Here is a 15,766-nt window from a genome sequence, read left to right as displayed (position 1 = left end):
CCATAAGTTTGTTGATAGGATTAAATAAGGTAATGCATATAATTTAAAGCACAATGCCTGGCACAGAGTAAGTGCTCAATAAATATTAGCTATTAAATGCAAATTAAATCAATAACTTTAGAAGCTACAAGGTAAAGGTGCTGGGTCTGGCTCTTTACTATGCTCTTTACTAACAAGTGAGGCAAGGGTCCCTGGCTCCTTTGCTTTCTAAGAGAGGAACATGGTGCTCCACTTATGCTGGGGGAAGCCCAATGGCAACAGCTGCCTTTACAGCTCAAATGCCCAACCAGATTTCTGTCCATTCTTCAGAGGCTGGCATTGCAGGCAAGCCTGGCCATTCAGAAATCATGAGGGTAGTTAACCTAAGAAGAATGTGGTGTAAACTCTGTATCTTACTCCATCTTGTGACTCACTCTTCACAGATGTCACTTTATTGCCCACAGAGGCATACTTCTGGCTGCTAAATTTTTCTCACAATAATGAGTAGGTTGGGCTTTAGAGTTAGGGTTTTCAGGCAAAAGGAAAAACAATACAAACCAGAATCCTTCTAAAAAATGATTGATAGGTGGTTGGTGGATGATAATATGATGATAGCTTGTTATAGGAAACTCAGAAGTTCTGGATGTATTTCCATGTATAGTCATTAAGGATGACTATAAGGAAAATAACAATGCTTCCATAGCTTGGTCAGGACAGTCTACCAGACTGAGAATTTCTTATGACTTTCTCAGAGTTTGTGCGTTCTGGCAGAGATTCCAATTCAGAATGCAGAGTTCTCTCTGTGGGTAAACTTTATATCACCATGGCATAATCTCTACAGTACATAACACCTAAATAACAGAGAAAGAAAAGGCACTTAAGATGAAGTATAGAATGCATACATTCAGCTAGAAGCTTAGAAGGAAGAGTAAGATACTGTTCTCCTGGATGAGAGTAAAAACAGAGACGGAGAGTGAGTGAGTGATCTTTATGCCTGACCTCTAAGGAAACCACTCCTCTTGGGCTGTCTCTCTTTTGTTCACAGGGGTCACACGAGTGGCCTGGAGAGTTGGTGCAGGGCCCTCGCCTCACTGCACTTCCTAGATGCCAAGAGGAAATATCACCGTGGGCAGAGGGTGGGAGAGGTAATAACTGTCATAAGATTTTCTTCCTCGCCACACAATGCTAGAGCTTCTCTCCCGCTCTTTTGAAGAAGTGCGTTTATGACTGATCGCTCAACACCTTGTTGGTTCTGATTGCAGAAAACACACCTTATAAATATATGATAACCATCCTGTAATAGAGGGTGTGACAATTTACTTCACAGTGCATTTCGGGCTGCTAATTGATCGTTTCAGTCCAAGGACGATTTGGAATAAATTATAGCCATCAAAAGGATATCACAGCTCATTTTAGAGGAAGGCGTTCCATGTCGCTTCGCGTATGTCTCCGGGAGAGCGCCGATTGCACCCGCGGGCTGAGAGGAGGGGTGGGAGCCCACAGAGAAGTAGGAGGCTGGCGGGGCGGGGTCGGCGCTGCCTGTGGCGCGCGCGCGCGTGCGCGCGCGGCAGCTGCAGATCCGAGGCCGGACGGTAGAGGCCTCCCTTCTGAGAAGGCGGTGCGGCCGCAAGCTGCTAAGGTTCCGCTCTCGAACCCGTGCGTCCTTCCCGACGAGGTCCCTGCGCGGCCCGACCCAGTGTGAGTATTCCCCACCCGCTGTCCTCCTCCCGCAGGTGGCAGCGCCTGTTCATTTGAGGTGAGAGTGCCCGCCGGGCAGAGGGCCCTGCTTGGGGCGGGAATGCTCACGTGCGCAGGGGCTCACCTCCGGCTCGTCGCTTCCTCTCAGCGGGGCTTCCCCGGGCGGGGGTGGGGGTAGAGGTGGTAGCGCGGGACGCTGCTCGCTGAGCTCCCGGCGCGGGATTAGCGAGGCTTGGAGTCGCCGCGGCCCCGTTGGGGGCTTTGTGCGCAGTTGGGGCCCGCGGCTCGGGTAGCTCTGCTTCTCACGCCGCAGTTCGGGAGGAGGGCTTGTGACAGACCCAGGTTCGGGGTGGCGTGGGAGGGGAGTCTTGCCCACCGCAAACCCGAGGAGAGGGCGTGTCGGGCCTGTTGGCGACGCGAGGCCGTGCCCCGATCTCCAGTTGTCCAGGTCGCGAGGGCGGCGGGTCGCGCCCTGGGGGACGCGGCGAGAGCGGCGGCCCGAAAGCCTAGGTGACGGGACCCTGTCCACCCCTCAGCCGGGTCTGGAGCCGGTCGCTCCCCCAGACCCTCGTCTTGTTTTCATTTCCCAGCAAAGTGTGTGCCGTTGTGTGGTGGTCATGGAGAAGGGAGACCCAAAGGCCTAGCCCTGGATGGGATTCGAATTCGGAAAAAAAAAGTTTTTCCTACTTCTGTCGCAGGCACTTGCCTTTCTGGTCTCCCCGCCTCGCCCACGAGACCCCCAGGCAACTTTCATTCTCCTCCTAAGTTGAAGCGTAAGAAAGGTTGAGGCCCTTCAGCTCACACGTAACATACCCCTCTATCCCAAGTGCTCAAAGTCGGGGCTTCGCGCGGTGTCCTTAGTTGTTTAGTCCTTTGTCACGCTAATACATTATGTCAGTCTAGGGCACGGATGTTTCCATGCAGGCGATTTTGACAGCAATCATCATACCAAGCTATTATGAAGTGCGATGTCAGTGCGTTCTGGAGGAGGGATAATATATAAGCCAGTTCTTGACACGCTATCTTACAAGGAAACATCTGAGACCATCAGTAAGAGGCATTTTAATTCACACACCAAAAATATTTTGTTTGGTTGACATCTTTCAAAATGCTGAAAGGTAGTAGCATTTATCATTTTGTAGGTATTTATCAATATACTCACAGAAGTCCTCCTAGGAAGGAGGAGGGTTTTGTTTTATTCCTATTCTATATAAACTGAGGAACAAAGATGCTGTGTCCTACCAAATAGTCCATAGTAAGTCAGTGAGAAGGCTCTATTTATGAAACCAAACATCTTGTAAAACTGGAATAATTGGAAAAGTGAGGAAACTAGTTGTGTTTATACCTTTGTTGTGAAAGAAAATCATCTGCTAGCTTTAATGAGAGACCATATGCTTTTAGCACAAGTGCTGGGTGTGTGAAATGATCAGTTTATCTCAGGTATGGAAGTCAGGTAAACATTCTGTAAAACTCCAGTCTTAATGACTACTACAGCTGTCCTTTGGCAGCTACTCTTATTCCAGTGGAGCTATACATTCTCTTTGATTGTCCATTAATGTACATTGTATACAGTCATATTCAGAAAGTTGTGTTGTCGAGAATTTGGTTGATCTGGATTTTATGAGAGTTCAGTTTTGCTGCTATGATTACAAAAGCTCTTAAGTTCTAGAATATGGAAATGGGTAGGAAAAATTCAAGATGTCATAAGCTAAAATCAGGATTGCTCTATATAGTTCTACAGAATTTGTGCTCCACATTCCTTGAAATATAAAAGAATTATACTCAGTTAAGAAACCAAACTTCACCTGTATTCTATTTTGTGAGCAAGGCATTTACCATTAACAAAAAATTCAGTGATCCTTAGACTGTAGGTTAAATGTAACCTTTGGGTCGAAACACTTGTCATTTTTAGTAGTTGGTTGTGAACATAGACCCCAAAGTAGATGTGTCATAGAGCCACTATATACTGCTATAAGTTAACAATATACTATCAAAATACAGAATCATGAAACTCCTCACCCAGTGAATTTAAACTCTTATGATATTCAAGACCAGAATAGGGAAAGGGAATAGAAAGACAAGGAAAAGAGAGAGAGGGAGAGGGTAAGAGGTAGTTCATGGGGTTTTTGAATTATAATTAGTTGAATTCATTTGAGGGAAGAGTTTATAAGTGCTTTCCAAAAACCACCAGCAAACGATTTAAAATCTGAGGGAATAGTTCAGATTCAACTCCAGCTGAGACTATATGGAGAACCAAGAAAAGCAGAAAGAATGTAATTAGCTGAGTAGGAATTTTTATATCAGTTCTGGTCTAATACCTCAGTATTATATAAAGGGCCATGGGATCATTAGTGATTAGCAGGCATCCAGACCATAATGATGAGAGATCAAGGCCAGGGGACAAAGATGAAAGGGCCTTCCTGCTTAAACTGAATGTTGCAAATGCTGGTGCACTTATATAAGGAAGGTCAGCCAGCAGATAAAGAAATAGGGAAACAGTCCCAAAGCAACAAATGTATTCTTCTCTTTCACCCCAGAGTTAGATTGGATATGGAGATTAACCAAGCTTGAGCTGACACAAAAAGAATGTCCTTATTGCAGCCATTTATAAGGCCTGGAAATTTGAGTCTTGTCTGCTTTAATGAGCTTAGATATTGCCCAGAAATTGGGGAAAGGGACCTGCTGGGTCCTGGATACCAGGGTTACATAACCAACTAAAAGGTCAGTGAACAAGGTGGACAGATCCAATTCCAGATATTTTCTGGGTACACCCTGGATTGTTTGTCCATTAGGTAGACAGAACAGCTCCTAAATTTTATAAGTACAAGGGAGTATTAGGTACCTAGTATACTCTCAATCGATATGACAATTGTGGAAAAACAGGGGACATGAGGTTAACCTTTTTTTTTTTTTTTTGAAATGGATAGTCTAACTATCATGTCTGCTCATCTTCTATAGATTTAAGAACCATCCAAATATTTCTTTCTTTGAGTCTACTAAATTTTTGTCTATAGTGTTTACAGCTTCTGGATTGGAGTAGGGGGCTCTTAGTATGGCCCTAGGTAGTTGTAATAGAACTAAGTGTGGTTGGTATAGTTTGAAGTCCATCTCTTTCATAGAGAGGCTCTTGGTTTTAGATTTACAAAGTTTACATGTGGACCCAGAATATAGAAAAGGTGGGAAATTGCCCTGAGTATTGGGAAGTATCATGTGGTAGAAAGAATCCTGGGCCAGGAGTGGGGACCAGGTTTACCATGTGCCAATTGTGTTACTTGAAGCAAATTTTAGTTTCTTTATAGGCAAAACATATATTGTAGTAATACCCATTGGGTCTACTTCAAAAGGTAGTTTTGAGCCTCATCTGAGATGGAGTAAAGGGAAGGACTGGTTTATTAAGTACTGTGCAAGTACAGGATTTTGTGTGCCACTACACAGGTTTTGTAGGTAAAGGTGTAGGGGTCATAGGCCCTGAGCTGTAAAGATATTTAAACCAAAATATAAATGAAGATGGAAACCTGCCTTTGGGAACTTGGGAGAATAGAGTAATTTTAGCATGGATACTAGAGATGAGTGAATAATACAGTCATTATTCCTCCTTTCTCAGACTCATAAAAAGTAGTATTCTGTTGTCAGAGTATTCTCTTCTGCAAGAGATTGATTGATTTCTTGATTTGAGAGAGAGAGAAAAAACATTCGCACAAGGGGGGAGGAGAGAGAGGGAGAGAGAATCTTAAGCAGACACCACACCTAGCGTGGAGCCCAGCGTGGGGCTCATTCTCATGACCCTGGAGATCATGACCTGAGCCAAAATCAAGAGTCTGATGCTTAGCCAACTGAGCCACCCAGGCATCCCTGCAAGAGATTCTTTAAAAATTGCTTCCGAAAGGGGCGCCTGGGTAACTCAGTTGATGAAGTGTCTGACTCTTGGTTTCGTCTCAGGTCATGATCTCAGGGTCACGAGATTGAGTCCCACACTGAGCCCCCCATCAAGCCCCCCATCAGGCTCTGTGCTCAGCAGGAATCTGCTTGAGTTCTGTCTCCCTCTCCCTTTCTCTCTGCCCCTCCCCCCACTCATTGTGTGTGTGCCCTCTCGCTCTTTCTCTCTCTAAAATAAATAACTCTTAAAAAAATAAAATAAAAATGCTTCCTGTTGGATATAAAGAAACCTGCCAGCTTGCTTAATACTATCAAGTCCAGATCTTCAGCATTGGCACTGAACGCAAGCTCTACATGTGGGGAAAAGTAGCCAGACTTCCAGGCCTTGATTCTTGTACTCTCAGAAGTTCTTCTTAGAGATTTCATTAATTTCCATTGCTACCTTCATGTCTTAGGGGAGGACAGAAGCTGGCTGGAGTTCCATATATTGGCTTAATTGGTCAGCTGTGAACATTTTTAAGCAATTGTTATTCTTCCCACAGCAGCAACCCATTTTTGCTGCAGAGATAGCAAAACTTCCCCCCAGTCCCTTGCAGGCCATTTTAAAAAAATTAACACTCATATCTTTTATTTTTTCCTACTTTCCTCTGTGTATTTAAAAGTTGCTGAGGCTGCTGGGGAAAGAACAGTTTGCCTCTCTATCTCACAGAAATACCAGTACAGATACAGGCAGCATCATTGGCTCCCACCAACATGGGCCGATGGCTCCAAGCAAGGATGGGAGAATGGTCTGGGACCTTATGGGGTGGTATATACTCATTCTGAGTTTTAGAATCTACCCTACTAAAGAGTAAGAAACAGTGCCCCTTGTCTGAAGTCATTGGTTAGAGGGATGTTTTCTGGAGGCTTGTTGAATATCTTCAACACAGTGATGCTTCATAAATTCACATTCTGTGAGGCACAGTGTGTTTGAGCCAGTATAGTATATTGGGGCATTTGATTCAGACAGTCCGTGTTTGCATATCACATCTGCTGCTTACTTGCTGAGTGGCTTGGGCAAGTTTCTTAATCTCTTTGAGCCTCAGTTTCTTTATCTGCAAAATGACAATAATAATAGTATCTACTTTAGGATTGTTGTACCTGAGGTGTATGCTCAGCAAATGGGAGCTATATCATTAGGCTCTGGAGAGTGAGGGAGGAGTATAAAGAAATTTCCATTTTCAAGGATATCACACTGTGGTTGGAAGGGACTGAGTAAAAGAAAACTGACAAGACTGTACAGGGCAGAGAATAGGCATGACATGTAAGTGCTGCAGATAATCCGCCAAGGACTAGGATGATGATGAAAGATTTCAAGATAGAGGTGGGAATTTCTCTCTGGGATTTACAGTCTGGGTGGGATTCAGATATGTATGGTGCAGTTGAGAAGCAGTGATCAGAACACACACTACAGCAAGGGTGGGAATATGCCAGAGTGGAAAGTAAACCAGCTTTTGAGCCAGATAGATGAGCATAAGAATCTTATCTCTGCTGTGAGATTTTGCTTGGACAAGTGTCTTAACTTCTTTAGTCTCAGTTTCTACAACCTTAAAATGGGTATAATCATATCTCATTTAGTTGAAGGGATTAAATAAGATGATGTTTGCAATGCCTAACATGATGCCTGGCACCTCACAAGTGTTCAATAAAATAAAGATAATCCGTGTGGTATTTTCAGAGGACAATTGGAGGGCTGTCTGTCTGAGGAGCTGTCTTGCCTTGTGTAGGCTAGTAGTGGGAAACAAACCAGAAATGTCCAGTTAGGGAGAGTGGGGAGGAGGCTTAAAGCCAATTTAAGGAGCTGGGGCTGTTAGAGGCTATCAGAGCTATCCAGGGCTTTCCAGTAAAGTAGGGGTTTAGGGTAGTTAATATCAAGGCATTCTGAAAGCTGTTTTGGAGGAAGGAAGAAACTCACTTTGTACATGTAAGGTGACAGGGATATAGATTAGGGACAGTGGAAGGGTGATCAGATCTGGTCGATGTGGTGTCTTTATAAAGTTTCTTCCATAGAAGGAGCTAAGGACTATAAACAGTGTGGAGTTAGAGAGTTGTTTTGTTTTGTTTTCTTTTGTTTTGTGTGTAGACTCCTAATATTTAATGTCAGTTGACCAAAATAAAATTAGTATAGTTCCATAACTTTGGAAAATAGAACTCACTCAATATTCAGGGACTGTAAAAGGTGGGAAGTAACTTTAATGCTAAATACCCCTAGAACTTGCTTCAGCTCAAATAATAGCCCTTTAAAAGAGCTCCTTTCCCCTTCCTGTTAATGAAGATGAGTGTGTGCCTTTCACTGGTTTCCAGGAAGGCATAAGTACAGATCATTTGTAGCTGTATGAAGTTTGAGGTTAGGATTGTGGTGGCATTGGGTTAAATGGGGAGGATGGTGCTAGCAAAATGGTAATTTTGATGACTTTATTTGGTGACATTGTGATTTGGATGAGAAAATTCTGTCCTTTCCTAAGTCATTAAAATGATTTAATTAAAGACACAAACCTTGTAAATAGTTTTGGATACTAGGGGATTTATTTATATTGTCTCTCATTTTCTCCTCATCTCTCTTTTTTTTTCTGCCCATTGTAGTTTTGTAGTGGGAGAATACATGGTAGACAATTGCATTTCTAAAGGAAGTCACACTCATTATATGGACACCAGTTTTTTAAAACATGAAGAAATCGCAACCACCTATTACTGTTCAGTGGTAGGCCTTAAACATATGAAGCAGAAAAGGATAACTGACCTAATATTGATTTCATGAATTTTTCTGTTCTCTTATTTGGGGGGCAAGGGGCATCATGGTAGTAATAGCTCTGGGGTGTCTGGGGTGTCATAGTAGTTAACTAAAGCCAAGGATTGCTTCCCTTGGAAGGAGGATGCACATGCCAAGAGAATTGTACACAGTGGTTGGCAAACACAGGAAGGGGATAAATGACAAAGGAAAACATAGGCCCTGTGAGGTTAGAGGCAAAACAAGCTGGCTTAGTCCTGTTGCTTCTGAGCAGGGGCAAGGAGTGTATTTCTTTTCTCATCTCTTGAGTTTATTTAAATTATCTGTTGGATTGGGGGTGGAAAGAAAGTATGATGTTATAAGGCTGATTAATATTAAGATGCAAACATGCAGATTATATCCAGCTCCTGACACTCCTTTTCACTCCAGTTTAGAAACCGAAGACTACAAAAGAAACCTGTTCTAAGGGAAGGAAGGAGAGAAAGCAAAAGACATTTCCCTACTTTTTAACGAGAGGTGTTTTTGGAATATATATTATTTTTGGATTTTTGGTGTCCATGCCACCCTAACAGATCATCTAAAGTAGCTCCTGGGGGCGCCTGGGTGGCTCAGTCATTAAGTGTCTGGATTTGGCTCAGGTCAGGATCCCAGGGTCCTGGGATCGAGCCCCACATCGTTCTCCCTGCTCAGCGGGAAGCCTGCTTCTCCCTCTCCCACTCCCCCTGCTTGTGTTCCCTCTCTTGCTGTGTCTCTGTCAAATAAATAAATAAAATCTTTAAAAATAAATAAATAAAGTAGCTCCTGGCTGAAAACTGCCAGGGGGTTTGAACTAGGGGTGGGTTGCATTGGGCAGGGGCATTCAGGGTGCTGTTGTCATTAATTTTGCCAAAAGAGCCTCATCAGAGACCAATTCTCCCCTCCTTGGTGGGTGGCATCGAGCCTTGGAGAGGGCCTCCACGCAGATTTCAGCCTTGCCCCCTCCTCCAGCCCTTTTGCCTTCTGCTCCTGCAATGGGACTTCTCTCTCTCTTCCCCCTTTTTTTCAATTAAATGAATTAATTACCAGGCATTTAACTTTTTGCCAGACTCTTTCATTATGCCCAGAGTTGTTGCTGAGCGGCAAAGGGAAGTAATAACATTCGCAGTGAGGGGCAAATCCTGTTAATGAACAAATTAAAGTTCAAACAGTGATTCAAGTTCACAACCTCTCCGTGGCTCTTCTCTTTAATAAGAGTTATACATGTTACTTTCCTGCTCTTTTCTCCCTTTTATTACTTTTTAAGCTTTTCATCAGCACTGCTGGGGCATATTTGAGGCTCCCAGCCTTTCAGCCCCGACAAGGACTGGAGCAGTTATAATCCCATCTTAATTTGGCAACTTTTGTAAAACACATAAAGGGCCCAGGGCCACCTTTGGTCACCAGGACCGGGTGACCATATAGGTTCCACCTCCTGCCAGGGTTCTGTGGATTGCTCCTCTCCCTCTGCATTCCTCTCCCTACACATTGCTCCTCTCCCTAGGAATTCCTCCAGCTGTCAGAATCTGATCACTCACCTTCCTGCCCCCCAGGCACCGCTTTGCTGAGCGAATGAGACACAACTGTCTGAGCCCTTGCCCTTCTGTGTTCCTTCTCCTATCATCCTCTCCACCTGCCCGGTTGCAGCGCTAGGGAGAAGGGGACTCTGTGAGAAAAGGGAGGAGTCTCCAGACTAAAAGCTGGGAACCTTTATGGGGAAAGGAGTTTGAGGTAGGAAGGAAGCCTGATCCCCTCCTGACTACCATTATTACCAAGTGCTACTAGCTTCACTTGGGGGACCATGTCTGCCGAGGCACTGAAAGGCCCAGCCTCATTGGCCCAAACCAGAGCAAGGCAGGGGCCTGGGTGGGAAGGAGCCCAGGAAGCGTCGGGTGCCCGCCTACTTCTCTTCCCTCTTTTTTTCCCTCCCCATACTGTGGATTGCGTGGGGGTCTTTTCCATCTCCGTGCCTGGCTTCTCACCACCATCTTCTGAGCATGGTGGCTTGATATAATCACCATGACAACTGCAATCTACGAGCATACACATAATAGAGATGAAATAGACAAAAGATTAGCATGCCATGAAAAGTACAATAAGTTTCTTATTTAGCATTTAGATAACTGTCTTTCCTTCGGAGCAAGCTTCAAAGTTGAAGCCAGTTTAGACCAAGAGGATTAATTCTTTCTCCCGCATGCTTCATTGAATCTCTCATTACCAAACTTTGTCTGTATTGATGTAAGATTTGATTGAAGATTAGAGCATTTAGCAAATCTTGCTTTTCTGCATGTATCAGGTCCTTTCAAGCACGGATCGCAGTGCCCAGTGGTCAATACCCTTACTTTTATCCAGTGTCTGCTTCATTTAAACTTAATCAACTCCATCAACGAACTGGAACAGGGAAACGTCCCTGCGGTAAGAATGTTGTGCTTTTGTGGGATAATTCTTTGCTCTTTCCCGATCCGTTGCCATTAAACCTAAAATTGCACTATGATGAACTTTTTTTTTTTTTTAATCAATATGATAATGACAATTGGGCTTGAACACTCTGGTAGGACCTAGACTACAGCTGAATCTGGCTTCCATCACCAAAACAACTTCTGGTCCTACGATAGTCTGCCTCCTTTTGTGTGGCTTTAATACCTTTTCTTCCCTGACATTGAATATTGCTCAAGCTGGAAAATGATGCATCTTTGTAGCGAAGGCTCATATGTCACAGCCAGAAAGTGAAGCAGACCGATTGGTTGTGTGAATTATCTGACTTGCTGCAGTGAATTATTTGCACTGTTTCCCTACCTAGTCAACAAGTTCCTGAGGTATAGTAGAGATCAATCAAAACTGACAGCCCGCATGTGAAGGCTTTACTGTGTAAATCTGGCGCGCTCATCCTGGCCATGCCAGCCCTGGCATCTGTATATCATTTTTATACTGCTACCAGTAGAGCAATTTCAAAAGTATTTGCAAGGAAAATGCGTGTCCCCATCTGTTCCTAGAAGCATAAATGTGCCACCTTCAGAGGATTTTCACTGGTAATCATATCTTTAATGATCAACAGACTGGTGATATATATTTTTCCATAAAATGGGGTTTTCTTCACTTTATTGTGATTGGCTAGAATAAATAGCTTTTCCATATGTTAGGGAGATAAAATATAAGATTAGCGGAGGTCGTTTGTTGGATAGTAAACAAAAGAAACAATTCATTCCAAATAATCTTTGAAAAGAAGCAATGACAAAATTAAGTTGCAGTAACAGAGCATCTGAGGCCCCACATCAGAAAACAGACCTTATTCCTCCTTGGAAAAGGAGCCGTTTAAGAGTAGAAAGTTAGAGACTTCTAGAGGACTCTGGTGGCTTATTTTCATGAGGCAGGGGAGGAAAGGAGCAGGGTAAGAAGGAGAGGCTAGAATAATCCTTATTTGTTCTACTTCTAAGGTCATATTTCCTATCCCTTTATTTTAAAAATTTATTTCTCAAATTCCCTTCCCTTTATTTTACCTGCTGTTTTCCCGTCTTCACTACAGACCCTCGGTAAGTTGGTGGGTGGTGTGTTCAGAAAGTAGGAAATGCCAACCCTGCTGTATTTCTCTTCAGGCCTACAAGGAGATGGGGACTTTTCATGTGCTTAAAAAATCAAAAGGCTGGCTCCCTCCCTGGTAGATTTCTCTTCTCGCATAGAAAAGGGTGACTTTGGAGAGCCAGGCACAGTACCTGCCTTTAAGTGAAATTCCAGAGCCATGCAGAAGGTACCTGAAGATAGCCAAGACCCACCAGAGAACCCCCAGGAAGTGTTCTTAGCAATCTAATTCCACCTGTATAGGTTACAGTCCAAAGATACAACCAGGCCCTGATCTGCTTCCCCCCACACCCCCATGCATGTATTTACACTCAGCACCCAAGAGGTCCTCCCTTTTCAAATGCAGACACTCTTAGTTCTGTAGACAGTTAGCTCTTGGGGAAATTTGGAAACAACTTCTCCAGGATCTCTGTGTAGAGGTTTCCACTGCCTGCTCAGGAATCTCCAATTCTATTTTGTTTCCAGGGTTGGGAATCTCCTGTTCCACAAAGGACTGACAGTTGTAAGATGCCTGAATCTGTCTAAACAATGTCTTCAGCCTTCAGGCTCTCCAGAAAATAGGTGTAGAGCTGTTCAGACCTGTTTTCTATAAGTCAAGAATTGAGAATGAGAAGTTGGTGTGGGGGGTTTCCCTCTAAACATTGAAAATAAGACCAGTAGTAGGTTAAGTGTTGATTCTTTATTGTTATTTTTCCCCCCTTGGGATAGTGGGGGGAAAACTCCGTCTTTTCTGTATATGTTACCCACTCCATCCCCATAGTCCATAGAAATTTTTTTGCTCTTTCTGAATGCCTCCTGCTCTCACTGCAGCAGGAATGTATGGGTATTAGTTTGAAAATTGGAAATGTGGTCTTTAGGCTGGTCCCACGCAGAAAGTCTACTAGCATCTTAGACCTAACTTGTGTTAACTTCCTGGCCCCAGTGAGGCTTGGGAACACTGACAGAAGTAGAAAAATAGCTCACCCAAGTCTCTGGCCAGAAGAAGATCGAAAAACCGCCATCAAAAGATTTTCTTTTAACATTTCCCTTTAATTGTAGAAACGTAATCTTGTAGGCTAGGTTGCACATAGGCAGGCATAGACTGTATAGGATTTACAGGTAGATCACATTTTGCCTGATCTGAAACCAGATTTGCTGTAGTATTGCAATTAAGACTAAAAGAAAGGGAAGTCACGCTTGTAGTTGCCACACTGTATTGTGATTACACTGTAGATCTGCAGTCTTCAATGAATTTGCTTGCCACAAGGAAATTCTGGCATGTGTTGTATATGAAACAATTTACACTCAATTCAAAAAACAATTTCCTGATTTCTGTGTATTTTAGTTTGAGACCCATTTTGTATTGAATTTTTCTATGTTGTTTTCATAAAATGAAATTTTAAAAAAAACAACTGATTTTATGTGGGAGAAATAAATGTGTAATGTTTGCTCCTTTCATTGTCCAGGAGGATGAGGCGGTTACTACTACAGGTGGGACATTTCCCACTCTTTCCTCCTGTGCCCAGGGGTACTGTCTAACGCACAGGCCTCCACCAGGAATGTTGCTGTCCACAGCGGAGTAGAAGACCCTGCAGAGCTTACCTTTGGGGCTCATGTTGGCTGGGGCTCTGAGCCATAGAACTGCAGGCATCCAAGTTTTTCCTAAACCCTAGATTGGAGCCATTTGCAACACATAGTCCTTTGCTGCTTCAGAACCACAGACCCTCTACACATTCATATCCATAGCAGAGATGGAAGTCTTGGCAACTATAGGACAAGTATTGCAAATTTTAAAAACAAACATACTGAGTTCAGGGTGAAAATTACCTGCAGCAACAATGCGGTCTCTTTCCCTGCACAGCTTCACTGCCACCAAGCAACCTCATCAGTTTAGGCTTATTTCACTGAAAATGTACTTAATTCCAGAAAAACTACTAGCTATCTATATGTAACTATTATTTGTTAGTCAATTTTATGACAACCCTCCTACCTTAGAAGAAAATATTGAACCTAAACTCTAATTCAGATATTTGAAAACGTATAATAAAGTGTTAATGTGCATATAATCTCTCATGACTGTAATATGCATAGTATTTGTTTTTTTAGATAAAAGTCAGGGTGGGCAGGCAGTGTGGTGTTTTGAAAAGAAATTCAGATTTTAAAAATAAGCTTAAGGAAATGCCTGTTTTAAGGAAAATAAACTTAACTGATCGTTAAGACAAAGTGAACTATTAACATTTAGTGTCAATTAACAATCTTTATGTTAAATTACTGATAAAATGCCAAGGTGTTTAAAGTTAACAGAAAATGAAAAACTTGGGGGAATTGAAGTTTCTTTTTTGTTCCCCCTTACTCTGAACAGCATGCTAGTAATACTTACTGTCACTCTTGGCTTTTATTAGGAATTTTCATCTCGTTCCAGAAGGAAATACCAGAAAAGCAACTTGTATAGTTCATAGCCTCACTGTAAAGAACATTATTTCTAGGCAGAATTTCTACAGTCACCCTTGTCTGTGAACACTTGTTAAGGGATGTGTTTTAATTTTAGGTCAGAACAACTGGGTTAAGATGTGAAGAAGACACTGAGTTTTCCCTATGGGGGAAGAGGGAGGAGAAAGGAAGCTAAATTAGTTTTACTGTTCAGCAAAAGGACTACTACTCCAGGCAGCAGTATGGTAGGGAAATTTGGATTTCTAAGCAGTGCTCTTCTGCCAGTCCATTTCTTTCTTTTTTTTTTTTTAAGATTTTATTTATTTGCGAGAGAGACAATGAGAGACAGAGAGCATGAGAGGGAGGAGGGTCAGAGGGAGAAGCAGACTCCCTGCTGAGCAGGGAGCCCGATGTGGGACTCGATCCCGGGACTCCAGGATCATAACCTGAGCCGAAGGCAGTCGCTTAACCAACTGAGCCACCCAGGCGCCCGTGCCAGTCCATTTCTTAACACTCTTGGAGCCATTCACCTTTGGAGCAGGTTGCAGGTGGTCGCTACGAGACCTCCGTCTCTTCCACCCCCTCTCTGTCGCCTTTTGCCCAGACTTAACGTACCTTCTTCCTGGATTCCCCTCCCCCATCCCAACGCAAACGCCGAGGGACCCGACAGCTGTTTGAAGAAGCCTGCTGGTCGCCCAGGGTGGGGGGAGGGGCGATCTCGTCCCCTCTAGGCGTTCAAGATCCGGATTTAGGCTCCTACCACACCCCTCCGCGCCGCTGGACGAAGGGGCATGTCAGCGGGCTGTTCTGGGCCGCGCATCCGGGGCACGTGACCCGCGGGCAACTACGGGAACCGTCCGTGGGTGACGCCAGGCGCGACTCTGTTGCCGTTGGCCCGACGCCTTCCGGCACACCTGTCCCCAAGCGCGGAGCGCAGGGGCCGAGTGACCCTGGACCCAGGTCCGGTCCGACCCCAGGCAGGAGGTGTCAGCCTGAGGACGCGCGCGCCCTGCCCTGGTGGGGCTGAGGGTCGCCTTTTTTACGCTGGAGAGGCTGGTTTGAGAGCACAGGCCGATCGCCAGTTACTACTCGCCTTGGGTTAACCCTGAGGCAGACGCGCGGGGAAAGGGAGAAATAGGGACTGCGCCCTTGCTGCCCGCCCTCGCCCCTCTTTGTGTCCCAGGACACCGCCTTGAGAGCGCAGTCGCGGCTCCCGGCCCCCGGGGCCAGAGAGCCTCGGGTTTCACTTCCTTTGGCCTCAGGCCGAGGCTGAGATAGTCGGGGTAGGCCTGACTCCAGCGGGAGAGGCCCTGCCAATGGGAGGGGGACGGGGAACCTCTGTAGGGTCCTGCGGTTTCTCCGTCAGACACTTATTTCCAGACATTTCCGACGAAACGCCCTCGGGGAGAGAGACGCTGCTCCTCTCGAGTTCCCGGCGTTCGCTGA

At 44.5% G+C, this 15,766-nt stretch overlaps 1 long non-coding RNA gene across 1 annotated transcript in view; it reads left to right on the top strand.

The window, feature by feature from the left end:
• The first annotated feature begins 1,582 nt into the window (after window positions 1-1,582).
• LOC110580536 overlaps window positions 1,583-15,766 on the top strand; it is a 49,893-nt gene continuing 35,709 nt past the window's right edge. Inside the window, exon 1 of the long non-coding RNA XR_002480352.1 lies at window positions 1,583-1,677. This is a non-coding gene — a long non-coding RNA (uncharacterized LOC110580536). The remainder of the gene's footprint in view (window positions 1,678-15,766) is intronic.

The sequence above is a fragment of the Neomonachus schauinslandi genome, chromosome 4 (genome assembly GCF_002201575.2).
Source record: "Neomonachus schauinslandi chromosome 4, ASM220157v2, whole genome shotgun sequence".
In the NCBI taxonomy this organism is placed as follows: domain Eukaryota; kingdom Metazoa; phylum Chordata; class Mammalia; order Carnivora; family Phocidae; genus Neomonachus; species Neomonachus schauinslandi.
Note: the sequence above shows the minus strand (reverse complement) of the source record. Positions and strands in the feature narration are given on the sequence as shown.